This window comes from Vigna unguiculata, chromosome 7 (genome assembly GCF_037176805.1).
Source record: "Vigna unguiculata cultivar grain cowpea cultivar isolate G323 ecotype 2 chromosome 7, ASM3717680v1, whole genome shotgun sequence".
Classification (NCBI taxonomy): Eukaryota; Viridiplantae; Streptophyta; class Magnoliopsida; order Fabales; family Fabaceae; genus Vigna; species Vigna unguiculata.
This window is the reverse complement of record NC_140798.1, coordinates 36,771,531-36,791,683: the sequence shown is the minus strand read 5'-3', so window position 1 is coordinate 36,791,683 and position 20,153 is coordinate 36,771,531. Positions and strand designations below refer to the sequence as shown.

The 20,153-nt window shown below is 26.2% G+C and overlaps 1 pseudogene across 2 annotated transcripts; it reads left to right on the top strand.

Annotated features, from left to right (window-relative positions):
* Positions 1-14,653: 14,653 nt before the first annotated feature.
* LOC114190966 (low affinity inorganic phosphate transporter 1 pseudogene) lies at positions 14,654-18,186 on the top strand (annotated as a pseudogene). 2 transcript variants are annotated; one of them, XR_014996703.1, is made up of 2 exons: positions 14,654-14,873; positions 16,373-18,186. The product of XR_014996703.1 is annotated as a low affinity inorganic phosphate transporter 1 pseudogene, transcript variant X1 (transcript). The 2 variants fall into 2 exon arrangements; XR_014996704.1 differs by lacking the exon at positions 14,654-14,873 and adding an exon at positions 14,913-15,743.
* Positions 18,187-20,153: the final 1,967 nt, after the last annotated feature.

Here is a 20,153-nt window from a genome sequence, read left to right as displayed (position 1 = left end):
TAAATCCAAATTACCCTTCATTAAAATTATAATAATAAGGTAAAATTTATCTATGCACCTCCTTTCTTTATTTGTTGGGTTAAATATGTTTTTGGTCCCTCAAGTTTCAGTGAATTTTGGAATTAGTCCCTCTTCAAAACTTTATACCAATTTAGTCTTTCATTTTTAGAAATACGTGGATTAAGTCTTTCTTACCAAATTTTGTTAACTTTATTTGACATTTGAAACGCATTTTATGATAATATTTGAATTAACATTGAAGCGAAAATGTGTTAAATTGTGTAAATAATTCAAATACTATCATGAAATGTGCTTGAAACATTAGATAAACTTAACAAAAATTGGTTAAAAGGACTAAATTCACGTATTTTTAAAGATAAAGGACTAAATTTGTCAAAAATTTTAAAAATTGACTAATTTCAAATTTCACTGAGACTTGAGGGACTAAAAAAATTTGACCCTTTATTATTTTATGTTTCATACAGGTAACAAATTTAAAAATATTTTTTGAAATACACAATTCAAAATATATTTTTTAATATATTTCAGAATATTTTGATAGATATTTTCAATCAGAGAAATATCTTTCGGACACTCATTTCAAAAAATAAAAATGTATTTTAGATAAAGTGTTTCGAAATATAATTCTAGATCCAAAATATTTATGGAAAAATGTTTTTTATTTTTTGAAATGAATGTTTCGGAATAAATCTATGAATTTGGAAATATCTTCCAAAATATACAATCCTGGATAAATTAAAAAAAAATCTGAATTGTGTTTTGGATGATATTTTCTAATCATAAAACATTTTTCGGAATATATTAAAAAAATTAGGTGTAGGAATAAATTTTATTGTATAATCTTATTTTCCTATTCACCTCTCCTTTATATTCTTCTCCAATGCTATCTGTATACTGATCATTTTATTACCCAATGTCCTCTGTTAAGAAGAATGGAGGATGAGGAAGATGATGGTGATTATGGCTGGCAATGGAGGTGTTAGGAATTATGGTTATGGAGAGGTTGAAGAAAGAAGAAGATGGAGATGGAAGGGTTGTGTGTGAAAATGAAGGAAAAAACAAATGGAGATGGTGAGTGGCATGATGGCATGGAGGATGAGGTCTGGTGATTTGAGTGGGAGGAAAGTGGTGAAGATGAAGGTGGAGGGTGATGGAAGGGAATGGAAGAAAGTGTGGGTTCATCGTCTTCCTCTTTCACTGCTCCTTTCGTTCTCTCTTGGATGATGCCTCCAAATACCAAATCCCATCGCAACCTCATCCCCCAAAACTCAACCTCGACATCACCATCGCCAAGTACAATGACTGGACATAGGAACTGGACACATGGAAGAAGAGGATAAAAGAGTGATTTTATCAAGCCTGGGTGCAGAAAGAAAAAAGGGAGGTGCAACAGAAAATAACTCCATCTTTTCACCTCCATATATTTCTTTTTAGGGTCCAGATAGAAATAATTGATGTTTTCTTTTTGAAGAATGTACAATTCAGAAGTTAAAAGTAACTTTTAAATTATATAATTCCAAAGCTAAAATTTATTTTTAATCACGTGATCCAAAATCACTTTTTTTTAATAAAATATATTTTGGAACTATAAAATTTATAAATAAAAAGTAATTTTCAAATTATGTAATTTGGAAACCAAATAACTTTTGTATTGTATTAAAATAACTTTTAAATTATGTAATTTGAAAGCTAATGATTTTGCATAATCTAAAAATTATTTAATTTTCCTAATTACATAATTGAAAATAAAAAATGAAAAATTGTAGGAAAAAAAGGTAACAGGAACAAACCGGCATATATCCACATTAAAAAAAAAGACCTTTTTTATCTACTTTATCCTTTATATACTTCATAAAAAGCCTTGCATACTTTATATCTTTTTCATGTGATGACAATTTTTTTTTATCAAAAAATATTAGTTGTTAATTTTGTTAATGCAAAGAATTGAACTCGGAACTTCTTTCATTCTCCTTTTCAAACCCTTCATATAAACCTTGTGTCTCCCAACTATTAGTGAGAGAGTTGAATTCACAATCTTTTTTATAACCTCTTTCCACTTTTACCACTCAGTCAATTTTATAGCTTTTCATATGATAATAAATTATTGATGGACTTTGGAGTGTCAATATGACCTTCCTTAATTGAAAAAAATGTAACAATGTTTGTATTCTTTTTTCATTTAAATCTACCAAATGTATAAAGGATAAAAATGACATTATAAAAATAAAATATTTAAAACTTGAGAATTTGTTTTATCCAAGAGTTTAAGGTTCAAAATTTATAAAGAGACTAACATGTTTTATTGTTATTCTCTCACTAACCTAATTAATATAGAGATTTAAATTATTTGACATAATAAATTATGATATAAATATGTTATAATATCGAATTTCTTAAAACTCTCCTCATGTAAATGATTTAAATAAATTTATCGTAGTAAATCATAATTATATCATCATCTCACTTCAAAATTTATTCCTTACACAAATTAACTTAAATTGATTTATTATAATCTTAATCACTTAAAATCAATTTATTAATAACATTAATACTAATTAGGTGTTCTTCCCCCAACAAATAATAAATATGAAACTTACAATAATCTCTTCTTAACAATTGTTTCTTGGAAAACTAAACTTACATTGTTAGTTTTGATGTCAGTTTTTGAATCACACATATTTATTATTGTTGGGGTCTTTTGAGAGAGGATCGGGATATTCAACATTAATTAGACATGAGCTCAACCCACACATAAGAGATTGATATCACTTTTAGTCTAAAATCTTAAGACGATGATGGTTTATAGATCTTCATTCTTATGGTATTCAACTTTCTCATATTTTTACTCAATGTAGGACTTAAACTCACACTTGAATTTTCAACAATTATTAAGCTAAAAACTATAATTGATAATAAAATGAGGACTCTTTCTACTTAGGTGTATATCAATCCCAATGTTTGTGATCTAACCTATTTGTCTTTATTAGGTCATGAAACAATTAATGTACTCTAAAATAATATGATCAAACTAATATTAAGATGCATAAAAGCTACATAATTGAAGTAAATCTTTGATATATTCAAATTTAACGAGTTTATATTTCATAACAAAAATGTAGCTTGTTGAGTTTTGTATTAGGTAAATATTGTTTTTTCTCTTATCACAAATTTCTTCTTTTTCAAAGGAAATATCATGCATGTCTTCGGATTGATACACTGTTGGAAAGACTGGATTTTGAATTTGACCTTTGAGATCTTTACAGGCTAATATTAACTTTTGAGGTCATAAAAAAGTTTCTCAAATACTTTTTCTTTCTCATATTTCAACCTTTAGATTCTTATTGTACAAGGAAAATTATATAAAATAAACTGTTTTTTCTTTATATTTTAATTTGGAATAATAGATGAGGTTAATAGTGAGGTGAATTATGTGATATAATTGAGAATCCAGTTTATGTTTTGATAAAAATACTTTAATTGAGGAATTCTAGGTGTTTGTTGATTTAAACTTCTAACCACATTAGTAATGATGTTAAATAGAAGATAGTACAGGTGAGACCATTTGGGACTATACAAAGTCAAGTCTCCAAAATATGTTTTAGGAAATTCTATTTTCAACTTTTGTTCACATATACACATATAGTAGGTAAATTTATATTAGCTTAGGTACATCGGTTGACTTAGAGTTCTGGTTTAGGAATTTGGTTATAGATTCTGTAAGTCCACATGTATATGGACATTTCAATTTTATATATCTGTATATGTGTGTGTTTTGTTTATTTATTTATTTTAACCTATATATAAAATTTCTTCCTATATAGTAATTTATAATAATTTTAATGAGCTGAAATCAAAGATATATATAATCTTTTCATTTTAACAATTCTTAGATGATCAACATGCCTCGCATAATCTAAGTTGATGTAGCTTCCCTTTAGCAAATAAAAAAAAAATCCTTTAAACAAAATGTTTCCTTATATCTTTTCATCAAATTATGTTCATTTAAGTGAGAAAATTCTTATTTTATGTAAATTTATTTCTGTTAAATAAAATAATAATCTCTTAATCAAAAGTTAACTTTTATCCCTCGCTTCTAAAAACATCAAAGTTACTCTTTTTATTAGGAATAAAATAAAACTAAAAATTCTAAAAACAAAATTAAAAAACAACCCTTGTTGATTCTGAACTTCGTTCGCGAAGGAACCGGACGTTTGACGGGCAGAATATATATACTACCATCAAATATTTGATTAACAACCAATCTAATACTAAAAGTTGTTAGTCATTATAGTAACCAATTTAAATACTAATTTACAAAATAAAAGACTATTGATTACTAAAATAGTCATTATTATGAATAAAAAATTATAATCGATCACTGAATTGGTTACTATTTAGCTATTAAGGTTTTAACTACCAAAGAAAATTGATTACTAAATTTGTTATGAATAAATAATTTTCATTAGTCACTAAAGTAGTTACTAATTAATTAGAATTAATTTATAAATCAATTTCGTTGGTAGCAAAAACTTAATAGTAACTAATGTTTAGTGACCAATTACTTTGGTAGCTAAAGTCTTGGTACTTAAATTTAAAAACTAATTTAAAGATCAATTATAATTTTTTTTATTCATAATAATAACTATTTTAATAATCAATAATTTTTTTTTGTAAATTGATATTTAAATTGGTCACTACAGGGACTCACAACTTACAACTTGTGATTACTAAAATTGATTTGATTGTTAATGATAATTTTTCTTGTAGTTATATTTAATAATCATTATCAAACACTGAGTTATCAATTTGCCTCGTATAATTTCAAATCATTCATAAAAGCTAATTTGTTTCGCTTGTAAATTATTCCTAGTGAATAATACTGTGTTAAAGTCTAAAATCATAAACATTGCTTTAAACATATACAAAAAATATTATATGTATTAACTTCTTTGACTTGCTTTTAACTTTCTCAATTAAAAATATTCAATCCTAGAACGGTACTTTCACCACCCGCAGAGAAAAGTTGAAATTTGTAAGACAACTTTATATTTCAAGTACATTCTTTTTGGCTACTATTAATATGAGTGGAGACCTACAAGTTAATCTCTTACACTGTATCGAACCAGCGTTTGGTTTTTGTCAAATGAAATATCTATCTATCTATATATATATATATATATATATATATATATATATATATATATATATAGAGAGAGAGAGAGAGAGAGAGAGAGAGAACGAAATAATTTATACCTAAACAACTGTCTATATTATTATTCCACGAGTTCTTGTCTTGCTGTTTTAAATTCTGTTAACCGGTATGTACGACTGTAAATTATAAATTATCGCTTATATCAAACAGTACAAACATAATTAAATAAGTATTATCTTTATACATTGTAAAAGTACACCACGCTATACTTTATTTATTTTGTATTTTGACGTATATATAAATGCAGACACAGAGACGAAAGAGCTAGGAAGAGATGAGTATTAAATGAATAGATATGATTATGAAAGAGTGATGAAGAAAGTGTATAAAAGAAGTAAGAACGCGGTTACAACCCTAATACGGGACAGATTAATACTGAGAAAGTGATGCAGAGAAGGTGAGGACAAAGAGAAGGGCACAGAAACCTTGTCAAAATGTCTTTGAATTTATATGCATTTCATGAACAGTGATGATTAGTGATAGGTACCCATTGGCAACTTCCAAAGCGAAACCGCGTTTAAAATCTCTCTCTCTCTCTCTGTTCCATAACATGACAACATTGAATTCATGGAACGCGCATGTAGGAATGAGGACATTGGCCAAAGCCAAATCACAAGAAATTCTTTCCATTCGATTGGTTTTGGTTTGTGGTCAGTTGACTTTGACAATTGCCATTTGCCCCTTCTCCCATTTCTTTTTTCTTTATTTTCTTTTCCAAGCAATTTCCCATCGATCTCACCAAAGATATTACCAAATTTCTATTTCAATCATGGAGAATGAATGTTGAGACACCGGTTAATGGTTAAGGAATAATAAATATGTTTCGGTATTATCATTTTTATAATATTGAAATAATTAAACACAGTAATTAAAATAGTATAAATGTATATAATAAATTTTATAAAGATAAAAATACTCTTTTAAATTTTTAGACAATAATTTACTGTTACAAAATAAGGACTTTGGAATTTTTAAAGTTTCTACTAAAAAGAAAAAAAAATTCAATTAAGTCTCAAATTGACGCTTTAATTGTTTTTTCTTGTAACATTTTTAGATGTTTAACACTAATTTTTTTTGTTGATTTTTCTGTTTATTTATACTTTCTATGTTGTTTTTTTATAAGTTTTAGATGTTTAACACTATTTTTTTGTTGGTTTTCCTGTTAATTTAAACTTTTTTTATATTTAATTATATTTAATTTTTAGTAATATTAAAATATAGTTATTTTATTATTTAATTAGTTTTTAACTTTTGTTTGTGAATATTAAATAAAATATTAAATACACATGTACAATATTTATGGACATTTTTGTCCTTTAAAAAAATAAAGTTACATTTATGATTATTAGGTCAAATTTTGTTTAATATTACACTTATCTATGTACTCTTGAAAGATCCAATATATATTAATTATCCTTAACAAGTAACTAAAAACACTGATGAAGCCTTCAATCATTCATGCCCAAAATATCTTCTCTTTATGATTATCTCTCTTCGGTCTAATTTTTTGTTTATCCTCCTAGCTTAACAAAATCAAACATTTTTTTTCATTCAACCTTTGAGTCTATTATTCTTTCGAGTAATTAAAAAAAAAATAATTCAAAACAAGTTAATCAATTCAAATGAAATTGTTTAGGGAATATACGTGTACTTTCTGTTAAAACTGATAATAATAATAATAATAATAATAATATTTTATTTATATTTTTGGAAAATAAAGTGTAAAGGGGAAGACTTTTATATACCTGACACGTCATATCACGATAGAGATTTTTATCTTCTTGTTGAGCATGATTTTGACAAAATGATTCATCAAATGGATGTACACCTCGTTAATCTTTGAATATTATCACAAGCCATGAACTGTTATGGATCAGGCACAGTTGTCTTATGACACTGTTGAATTTTATTACTACAGTAAACATTATATTTTTTATATATAAAAAACAAATTTATTATACCAAAAAATGTTTAAGTATAAAATACGGTCATATTAAATGCCTTATATTTTTATTATTAAAATAATAAATCAGACGATGACATTTTTTTTTACTAACGTTAAGTAAAATTCAATAAAATATATTACGGGTACTTTATAAATATTTATATGTATATAACATCCTAAAACCTAACTCTAGCATTATAACTGAAAATTTACTATTCAAACTCAGATATCCAACATAGATTTATATAACTAAAGTTTTTTTTTTTTTTAAATTAGGTACAAGTTAAGGAATAAAATATAAACTTAACGATATACAAATAAATATAATTGAAATGAATAAAAAATTATATTGTGTGTTGCCTTACACAACACAACACCCCCCACTTGATCGTCCTGAAAGGCATAAAATGTTGGCGCGTGTGTGAACTTCTAAGCAACTTCCATATGTGAAATATTTAGTACTTTGCCATCTGTGTAAAGTATTTAATTAACAATGTTTTGTTTCTATAAAATTAATGGCATTAACAATGTGGCTTTTATAAACTCAAAGGGAATATTAGCCACGAAGGAATCATCCAATCAACCAACTCATCCTACCAAATTTCTATATAATTTTCATTTAGCATTTTGTTTATACATATTACAAATGTAAAATACTTACGTACTTGATAGATAACTAGTTTTTAAAGAATGTTGATAGTTTTCAATTGAAATCTTTTTAATACACTATTAATAAATGTCCTATTATATACTACTTGTTATGGCTATTAATAAATATCTTATTATACTAAAAAAGGAAATATTTTGCAATGCTCTATGAAAATTATGTTTAGTCAATATTTCATATTATAAATATTAAATTAGTGGGAATCGTTGTTTTGAAAAAATAGAAAATTATAAATTAACTATAATAAGCTTAAATTTTTGGTGTTAGTCCTTTTTACGAGTATGAGAAAAATAATGAATTTTTATTTATAAAAATTTATTTAAATGAATAAAATTATTACAAATTATACATTAATTAATCAATTACGTTTTACGCTTTTAATTATGTATAAGTGGGCTAACTAACGTTCTACTTAACGTTCCGCCGATGTGGTGTAGTTGTTTCTTTTTAAATTTTAAAAGTATATTTTCATTTACTATTTTCTTTAGTTTATTAGATTACATGTTTGTCCAAAACTGCTTTTTATGCCTCATTTTTCTATATACGATTTTATCTTCTCCTAATTAATTAATATATGATAAATTATCTTCTAACGTCAGGAAACTAAAATAAAATAACTTCAAAGTCAAACAAAAGTAATTAAAGTCATAAATAATATTGAATAGACAAAAAAGTAACGGGTTAAATCATAGCGCGATTGAACAACATTAGAAAACTCCACCTGTAAGGTTTAGGCTATATTTTGTAAAGCATTCAAACTCGTGATCGTATTAACGGATTTTTAAATTTAAATAATGTAATTTTTCTAAAATAATTTTAAATTAGATTATCTATTTTCTATCTAAGTTTTCTTAAAATTCCTTTATCATTATATCTTTCTAAAGTTACTGGTTTGGAGGTAAATAGAAATATATAATATAATATTAACTAAACACAATTTTGAGTAGAGTAAATTTTATGGTTTTTTTTTTTTTTTAGTTATGAGTTTTATTTTTTTCTTTTGGATTTTTTTTTAATCTAAGTCTGTGGTGGTGTGTTTTGTTTTTGTTAGATTGAATTTTCGGAGAGTAATATTCTAGAGGATCTTTTGGTATCATCAACTTATGCTCTATTATAAAAGTAGAGTTCCTTTGAAGATAATGTGTTTTACAAGTAAAAATAACCAATACTGAATTTGAATAAGATTATATATTTTAAAATTAAATGATTGGTTTTGTTATTGTTGTTGACATCTTGTTTGAATTGTTGAATATTATTTTAAACATATAATTAAAATGTTGTTCGTTAAACTTGTAAAGCTGTATTAATTATATTATCACCTAGCTGATTGTAAAATAATGGATTTGTAGATGTCGAGATTATTGTTGAAATTTAATATTTACCTAATAAACATTGATTTAAACTATTATGTCTACATTTGAAGAGGAGAAAAAAATACAGTAATTCAATTAAAATAGGTTTGATTTTGAAAATGAAATGATAAATATACGTTTGAATGAAAATTGTTGAGTTTTCAAAGTGTTTTTATTTGTAAGTTAATTATATGATATTCACATATACTACTTAAGTAATATGAACACGATAAGTGATTAATTCCGTCTTCTCTCAAGTGGTCATATATTGTTCAAGCATTAATGTATAAAAGCTTTACCGATAGTCAATGGTTTGAATAAAAGATAGAAGCTAATTTTATATAATTTTAATTTGTCTTAAAATTGGGATTAAATATTTCTTTTTAACTTTTAGTCAAAATTAGAATTAGTCTATTTTCAAAAATTTTAATCTAATATAATTTATTAATTTTAGAAATGTTATTTAACTTTTTTAATTAAATTTTGTAAAATTTATTTAATATTTCAAACATATTTTTTAATTAATATTAAAGCAATAAAATGTCGAATAATATAAACAATTGAAACAACTTAAATATTATCATGAGAGATGTTTGAAACATTAAATAAATTTAATAAATAAAAAATAAACTTAATAAAATACAAAAGCAAATTTACAATAATTTTGATTTGTCTTTTAAACTGTAATATTAAAGATGAATTAATTATCAGCAAATCTCATTTTGTGAATTAATTATCCCAAAGAAACAGAGAGAGTGTTACCTTAAAAGGTTTTGAGTGAATGAGAGAAAAAGAGAAGCGATTTGGTGATTTTAAGTAAGTGAGAAGAATAATTGTGGAAGTAGAGTGGAGAAAAGTCAGCATTAATGGGTTGTATTCCCTATTTCCTAGTTGGTAGTGCAATAAAGGCGTACAACTAAAACGGTCGGAACAATAAAAGTTGAAGTAGACCCATCACTTGCGTGGGTCATTCGTTTCCTGCCATGTAATCATCAAAATCTCTCTACCATGTATTTTGGAGTGTTTCCTTTAGTTTCAATTTTTTTAAAAATTCGTACAATTTCTTTCCATTATTTTTGTTCCTTTTTTAGTTATAATATAAAGTTTTAGTTTGTAAATTAACAGAATTTATATTTTATTTATACAAAAGCTTATTCAATTTTTAAAATATTTTGCTTCTCCTTGTTTCTTATTTTAACATACTTTATGTTTTTATTTCGTTTTTAATAAGTGCAAAAACAAAAATATAATTAATAAAATAATTATTTTTAGGTTTAATTAGTTATTTAGTTTCTATCTTGATTCAAAAATTCTACTTTGGTCATCTAGGTTTTTTAGTCTCAACTTAATTTTGATTCATGAAAAATTTATGCAATTAGATTCTTTTAGTTAATATTATACAATCGGTGTTAAAAGTAATATCAGACAACAAATTTTAATTTTTTTGAATTTTTTAATTTTTTTTATAATTTCTTATTGGAAAAAAAAAACACACATCTCAAATCAAAGTTATGTCACGTGGTATTGTTAATGTGACATGGCAATATTATCGTCAGTTTAGTTCCTATGTTTGGTTCTTTAATTTGATTTAGTCTTATTTTTGTTAAAATAAAATAATGTTGTCTCATTTCAAGTTGACACCAAATTCATTTTTTTTGTATAAATCTTATGCTATTATTTTTATTAAAATTGACATTTTATTAAATATTTATGAAAATATTTTAAACCAATTTTAACTATATTAGTGGGTTCCATTTAAATAAATTACTTTTAAAGAAATATTTATTAAGATTAAATTAGTCCTTTTGTTATAATTTTATTTAAAATAGTTAAAGTATATAAAAACTATAGATAAAAATTTTAGATATATAAAAAATATAGATAAAATTTTTAGATATATAAAAATTTACATATATATCTATTAATTAAACAAGTTTAGATAAATAAAAAATTATTTTAATTAACAAAAGTTTATTTTAATTAATAAAAATATTTTTAAAAATGTTTAGAGTTGGTTAAAATATAATTTTAAAAAATATTTAATAAAAATATTAGCACAAAATTTATAAAAAAAATAAATTTTGTCTCGGTAGGACAACATTATTAACATTAATAAAAACTTGAGACTAAATTAAATAAAAAAATAAATATTAAGACTAAAATAAATTTTGTCACGTGACACAATTTTGATTTAAAAATATTAAAATTAAAAAATTAAAAAAGAAATTATAAATTGACACACAATACTATTTTTAACACCTTTTGTACAATATTAACAAAATATACCAAATTGTATAAATTTTTCATAAATAAGTGAATTGAGACTAAAAAACTTATAAAACCAAACTTGATATTTTGGAAAAAAATTGAAACAAAACGGTTACTTAAATTTTATTTTTATATTGAATATATAGAATGAAGGGGAAGAGCATAACTTCATCTTATGAATATTATTAAAACAAGGCAAAATAAGTAGTAAAAATAAAAACTTAAGTGTTTATACTAAAAAAAGGTTCACAAAATTCAAAGAATTTTTAACCAATTGGATTCAATTAGACAAGTAAGACTAATGTGAAAATGGTTGAATGTGATAATTTTGAACTTTTAATTGATTGACTGAAAAAAAATTTGTAGTTTAATATCAGCGTATTGTATTTAAGAGTAAAGTTAAAGTAATTTAACTTTAAAGTATACAAATGATTATTTAAGAGATGATATCCAAATTTTAAGTAATAAAATAATAGTTAAATAAGATAAAGATCATATCAGTTTTTTAATTATTGAAATTCAAGTGTGTAGAGAGAATTCAATCAATTTTAGTAATGTATTTAAGAGTAGAGTTAAAGTAATTTAACTTTAAAGTATACAAATGATTATTTAAGAGATGATATCCAATATTTAAGTAATAAAATAATAGTTAAATAAGATAAAGATTATATCAGCTTTTTAATTATTGAAATTCAAGTGTTGTAGAGAGAATTCAATCAATTTGAGTAAAAGATAAGTTTTTCTCATGATAGTATAAAATTCAATAGTCACTTAAACAATTAAGAATATTCATAATCCATTATTTATCCTTAAATAATCCTTTGAAAGGAATATGCTCCATGTTAAACATATTCTTCAATATTTGTATATCTAATTTGACCTTTTTAGTATAGTTTTATTGTTAATAGATTTCATATACACTTATAATATTTGTGGCTAAATACATTAGTATGAATATATAATTTAGTTCTAAATAAACTCGTACAAAATATTAGTACGATATAATATTTTAAAATTTATCTATTCATCCCATAAAATTGTATTAAAATAAAAAAAATAAAAACAAAATAGGAGAGAATCATACAATCTCATAATAAACAATTACATTATTGAAAGGTAATTTATTTAAGATGATAATTTCGTTAAATTAATTTATGATGTTGAGCAATGAAAGCATTAGTGACAAAAAATATTCAAGATGTATTATATAAGTAAATAAAATATTGCAAGAACCTATCTAAATTTATTTAATATTAATGTTCGCTAAAAGATCACTTAAAAATTAGTTTTTTGGTAATATTTATTAAGATCAGAAACATTATTTGTGAACTTATATATACATATATATATATATATATATATATATATATAATATTTATAATTTATTTACATTTATTAATAAAGATGATTAATTAGCTAGTAATTTTAAATTTTTGTATAGTTACATATGACTTAAAATTATCTTTAAACAATTAATGTATAAGATATTATTTTAATCTTTAATATAAGATACTTATGAATGGGGATGACAAGTAATATATACATGTAAGAAAAACTGTCGGACAAAATAACGAGCCAACTCACACTTAAGAAACTTTGTCCATTCATATTTCTTTCTTAATTTATTCAAAATTAACTCGTTTATTTTTATTTTTAATAAACTTGTACTTAAAAATTTAAAATTATAAAATTATGAATTTTATATATTTAAAAAATAATATATAAAAATTATTATTTTTACTAATTTAAATAAATAAAAAAATTATTATAGAATAAATTATACAGATCACACCCAAACACGCAAACCAAACATTATATAGAACGAATCATAAAACGAGTCAAAATAATTAATTTTACATCTTTTATACAAATCAAATTGACTCGATTCACTTACGAACAAAATAAGAGACCGATCAAAACAGAATATGTTAGTTTGGGTTACCATCTCTTGCACGTACTAAAGAAATATTTTATTGGTTTTCTTAAAAAAATATTACTAAAAATACAAACTTTATTCTTATTGACTATTAAATATCATTAACTTAGTGTTAGTAATGTGAACACATTAAAGTCTGTCATCCTAATCAAGCCACTGGTGACTATAAGTGAGAAAAAAAATATCAAATAGTTTCTAAAAATTGTAAGTTATCCTACAGTTATTAGAAATCACAAATTATTATCTTATAAAAAGAAACAAAATACAAGTAAAATAATATTTCTTATATAGTATCTTATATAAAAGATAAGAGAAAAAAATTTATAACTTCTTTAGTACGTGCAAGTTTTGTTTATATTTATTAGTAAAAATAGAACGTTCTTTTTTTTTTTATAATAATAAAAAAATAATAAAATTATTATTGTAATTATTATAATAAAAATAAATTTTATAATTTTGTTTTAAATAGTTAATTTTATAATTAAAAAAAAAAAACTTGTTAAACTAAAAAAAATCAAATGAAAAACGGTTAAATTTAAAAAAGTAATAGTAACTTAAAAAAGTTGTATTTAAAAAATAAAATAAAAAATACAGGAACGACAAAAAAGAAAATTTACTTTATTTGTGTTGGTGAAAACACATTTGTATGTTTGATTTTTTTAATTTTTATAAAAATTTGAGTTAAAATTATTAAAAAAAGATAATTAATTTTTAAAATAATTGTTTAATATAAAATTAGAAAAGTAAAATATAATAAGTTTTGAAAATTAAAGATAAAATAAGTTTTTAAAATAACGATTAAAAAGAAAACTATTTATAAAATAATTAATTTTTATAATAATATGGAGGATAAAACTGAAATAATTAAATGTGGATATAAAATAGGGTATTTTTTTATATATTGATATATTGATATAGGTATAAACTATATACTTGTTTTTTATTTTCTCACTTTTTATCTCATTATATAAGCTATAAATTTAACATTTTTTTTCATTTGTATGTCACATAAGTGTTGACGCAATCTTTTCTTACTTTCAGGAATGATTTTTCGTGTATCCTACATGTGCGAAATGACATTATACCATACTGTTTTTGTTTTAGCTTATATCAATAACATTTTAAAGCTATGTATGTGTATGTAAACACCGGTAAAATAACCCAACTAAAAAAATAATAAGACATTGTTATTGTTTTAACTTATAATATCTAGAAGAAAAAAAAATGTTAAAGAAAAGAGTGAAAAGGCAGAGATGAAGCAAGCAAATTGTGAGGGCGTTGACCTGAAAGTGTGAATTCTACAAAGTATAGGAATGGGGTATATGCCAGATACCTCCCTGATTCTGAATTTTTGAAATATCCTTTGCGCTATATATAGCAACTCCTTCTCCCCTCTTTCTTTATCTCTTCGTTGCAAACACACCTCCTTCAACCTAACCGTGGTAACAACCAGTGTCTGCTCTCATTAGCAGGTGAGACCCTATTTCTGTTCATGGAAACTTCTCTTGTTTCCAGTTTTTGCTGATGCATGGAACTTGTTAGTGAAACTAACTCACTCGTTGTAGTAGCCTCTTGGAGAGTTCCTCGTAGTGGGAGGCCCACTTTTCTAAGCACACAACACAACTTCACTTTCTCAATTTTATATAATTAACTAATCATTACCCTTCCCCCACTAAAAATCTGGAATCTCTTTTTACCCCTATCATTCAGGATACCGATTTCATGATTCTTCTCTTCTATCATCACCACTGACCCACTCATTTTGCAAAGTGGTGCTCCCCCTCCTGTAATTCTCTTCTATCAACACAAAAGAAAGTTACTTTCTGCCTTATCCCTTTTCTTAATTCCTCTTTTTATGGAATTGTGCTGATTTTCCGTGCAACTCAGCGCCCTCAAACAAAACCGAACTTTCTCAGTGGAATTTATTGTTCGGGAAATTATTAGCCAAACCAAATTTAACAACCCTCCTTCTCTGCCTTTTTGTTTTTCGATTTATTTAACTTTTACAATTTTGGATGATAAGTCTTTTCCGGTGTATATGCTTCTTTTGTCTTTACCAATTATGAGTTTTTTCTGGTCTCCTCGTGCTACTCGTGGTCTGCTAGTGCCATATTTCCTGTTTACAATCTATTCGCACCCCTTTTTTCTCCATGGTTTTGTTCATTAGGTTTGGTAGGGACAGGAGAAAAAAAAATAGTGCAGAATTACCTATGAATTTCCAATTTCTGAACCAAATTTTCTTTGTCGTGGTGTATATACTGAAGTTGACTCGTTGGTTCAATAGTTCATGCGGTTGTTCCACATCTAAGCAATTTAGGGAGGCAGTTGAAACCTTACGTGAAGTGAGAATAAATCTTCTCTTATACAAAATTTTCACATGTCTTTGTTATTGTGTTAATCTTTCTTTTCATACAAAAGATCTTATCAATTTAATGGTAAACACGATTTTATATGATAAGGTTTTGTTAACGTATCTATGACGTGAGAAGCTTTCAGAGCTGGAATTATGGAGTGTTGTACAGTCAAATTCCTTTCAAACATTTTATAGTTTTAATTTGGGATTTTTCAACTTTGGTGGCTGTTGACTATGGATATAGTAGAAAAAAACCAAAGGAAGGGTTTCTTTTTTCTATCATCAATCCATAGCACCAGCCTGAGAAAGATGAACATCAGCCGTATTTCTTTCTTTCTTTCTTTTTCAAACTGTTGAAATTATTAATTTCTTAAAAAAGTCTACTCCACTTATTTTGTCAATAATTCAATTTTTGTGATAATTAGTAGAAAGCGAGGAACATGTTCATACTACTCCTTGGCTATTATTGCAAATAACAGTTTTTTCCACTCATTGTTTTGTTCTGAAAAACAATAATAAAGGGATGAAGAATATGGAGTTGTCTTAGGCACATATATAGAAACCGTTATCTTTTTATGTTTTGCTGGGAATTTCTAATCATTGCTTGGGGCACATCAGGTAGCAGAGTTAGTGAGTGATGTCTGGAAGAGAATTAGGAGTGCTTAATGCACTCGATGTGGCGAAGACGCAATGGTACCACTTCACTGCTATTGTGATTGCTGGAATGGGATTCTTTACTGATGCCTATGACCTCTTCTGTATTTCTCTTGTGACCAAGTTGCTGGGGAGGATTTATTACACAGACTTTAGCAAACCCAAGCCTGGTGTTCTTCCTCCTAATGTGCAAGCTGCAGTGACTGGTGTAGCACTTTGCGGTACTTTGGCTGGCCAGCTTTTCTTTGGATGGCTTGGTGACAAGTTGGGAAGGAAAAAGGTTTATGGCTTAACTCTTATGCTGATGGTAGTGTGTTCCCTTGCCTCGGGGCTCTCTTTTGGAGATACCCCAAAGGGTGTCATGGCCACACTTTGTTTCTTCAGGTTCTGGCTTGGCTTTGGGATTGGTGGTGACTACCCTCTATCAGCTACAATCATGTCTGAATATGCCAACAAAAAGACTCGAGGGGCATTCATTGCTGCAGTGTTTGCCATGCAGGGATTTGGAATCCTGGCTGGTGGAATAGTTGCCTTGATTGTGTCATCTGCGTATGATCACAAATACGATCTTCCAAGTTACGAAGTCGACCCACGAGGATCAATAGTTCCTTCCCTTGATTATGTTTGGCGTATCATTTTGATGTTTGGTGCAGTTCCAGCTGGGGTTACCTACTACTGGCGTATGAAAATGCCAGAGACAGCTCGTTACACGGCCCTTGTAGCCAGGAATGCAAAACAAGCTGCTTCAGACATGTCCAAGGTGCTGCAAGTTGAGATTGAAGCTGAAGAGGATAAGTTGAACCACATTGTTGAGAGTGAAAACCAAAGGTATGGTTTGTTCAGCAAGGAATTTGCCAAACGCCATGGGTTGCACTTGGTTGGAACCACAGTTACCTGGTTTTTGTTGGACATTGCCTTCTACAGCCAGAACCTTTTCCAAAAGGACATTTTCAGCGCCATTGGATGGATCCCTCCTTCTCAAGAAATGAATGCAATCCATGAAGTTTATAGGATTGCAAGAGCACAAACACTGATAGCACTTTGCAGCACTGTGCCGGGGTACTGGTTTACCGTGGCCTTTATTGATTACATGGGACGTTTCGCCATCCAATTGATGGGTTTCTTCTTCATGACTGTCTTCATGTTTGCTCTTGCCATACCTTACAATCACTGGACCAAGAAAGAAAACAGAATTGGGTTTGTTGTGATGTACTCTCTCACCTTTTTCTTCTCCAATTTTGGTCCCAACGCCACCACATTTGTTGTACCAGCAGAGATTTTCCCAGCAAGGTTAAGATCCACCTGTCATGGAATCTCAGCTGCAGCAGGAAAGGCAGGAGCAATTGTGGGTGCATTTGGGTTCTTGTATGCTGCACAGAGTACGGACCCCAAAAAGGTTGATCATGGTTACCCAACTGGTATTGGGGTTAAGAACTCACTCATTGTGCTTGGTGTGGTCAACTTCTTTGGAATGTTATTCACCTTGTTAGTGCCAGAATCAAAGGGAAAATCACTGGAAGAGTTGAGTGGGGAGAATGAAGAAGGTCCTGAGGCTGTAGAGATGGCAGGGTCTGCTAGGACGGTTCCAGTTTAATCAACAAAGTACTCCAAAATTCAAGTAATGCCACTATTGTATGACAATTTTAGTTCAGGTTTCTACAGTCAAATGCACTACTATATGATGTAGATATATATGTTTCCCGGTGTTGTAATTTTAAATCAATAACGAAGTGTGTGCATTTCGTTCTTGTCTTTAATTAAAAGAGGCGCTTAAATCATACGTGTATTTCATATCTGTAGCTGAAGGTACTGAAGAAAAGTTTTGTTTTGAGTTCTCACTATGATATCATATAACACTTTTACTGTGGAACAGATTCTACAATATTAATTCAATTATAAAGGTTTTTTTTTCTTTTAATTTTCTTTCCTCCTTTTTGTACGGCAGAGACAAATTTTTTAGATAATTTATATATCTTGTACAGACTTATGATAGATAGAACAGAAAAATCAAAGTTTGTCTTAAGCTTTGTGTCTATGTAAATAAGCACTCCGAACTTTCATATTATTTCATAGAATCCTTCAACTCTTGTAAACTTATAGCAGAAGGATCGATTAAACCGACCCAATAGAAAAGTTCAAAATATCTCTGCAAGTTTAAGGCGGTTGTATATCCCCTACCCAATATAATAAGATTCATGTTAGTTAAGGCTAATAAAATATGTCAACGAATAATGAACAGCGAGAGGATATTATAGTATATTTTTTCAATCAAAATTTTATAGTTGTAGAGTATTTTTCTAAGTATGAATATATAAAGGTATACACGTAAATATACATTTTAATAATATTAAAATTTTAAAATATTTTGGAAGGAAATGACGATTCCAATGTCTATTTATAAATATATAAACCTTAAAGAAGTTACATTATATGTGCTCTTTGTTCTAAAGAAAAAAGATTGTATGTGATGGATTTATTAAAATAAAACATGGTGTAACACTGCATCTATTAACAGAATTATTTTTGCTAAAATAGCAGAGAAAATTGGGTTATAAATGGAATCTTTTCAATTTTTGAATTAATTTGATGTTTTATTTTTATGTGAATTTAATCTTTTAATTATATTTTATTAAATTTATTTGACATTTTAAACGGATTTTTAGTTAATATTAAAACAAAAATACATAAAAAAAATTGAAGTATCAATTAAATTTAACAAAAATTTGATTAGAAAGATTAAATACACTCATTTATAAAATAGAAAACTAAATAAAATCAAAATTTTGAAAATAAATTAATTCTAATTTTGATTTAAATTAAGAGAAAAAAATATATAAATTAAGCTACAAAAGATTTTCTTTTTCTTTAATAATACTTTTTTTAAAAAAATTATACCAAAAAAAGTTTTGGAACATTACTTCCCCAAAAGACCTATCTGCTATAGTAGATTCAGAGTTCAGTCACCCAAATTTTGAGAGGATATTTGTTTTTATTCTTTTACTGTTTTTTGAAAAACAAAAATTAAAATTAAAAATGAAAATAGAAATAAGAGAAAAGGTGTGACACTCCAAATTAACCTGACCACACTATTAATTTAAAGCCTTACAAGTTAGATATTAATCACATAACATATATATTTTATTTACAATTCTTTATGTAAATTTAAAAAAAAATATATATTACAAAAATTAAAATTCCTTCAAACACGTAGAGGATATAACAATATAAACATTTGGACTTGAAATCACTACCTTACTGCATCTTACAAATCTCCTAAATCGTCTCATGCTTCCCATCTCTCCCATTTATTATGAAAGAGAATGGATAATGGAAGAAACAGTGTCGTGGGTGGTGGAGTGGTAACAGGTTTTTTGGACTTGCAATTGGTTGAGAAGGCGTGCGTCTCTCAGCATAAAACATTGAAAATCGGTGTGCAGGTTGCATTTTAAAAAAAAGAAAAAATTATTAAAAAATTAAAATTCAACATGTTGCAGACATGTGTTAGGACACGTTAGCATAAATGTTAAGTTGAAGATATAAGAAAATGACATGTATAAGTTTTTTGAAAATATAAACATATAAATAAATATAAATAAATGCATCACATAAAAAAAAGTTAACATGTCTTTGAACCAGAAATTTTTATAATTCCAAAATATTAAAATATCTAATAATTGAATATTTAAAATTAAATTTTTATTATTTTATAAATAAGTTGAAATAAAATAATTAAAATATTTTAACT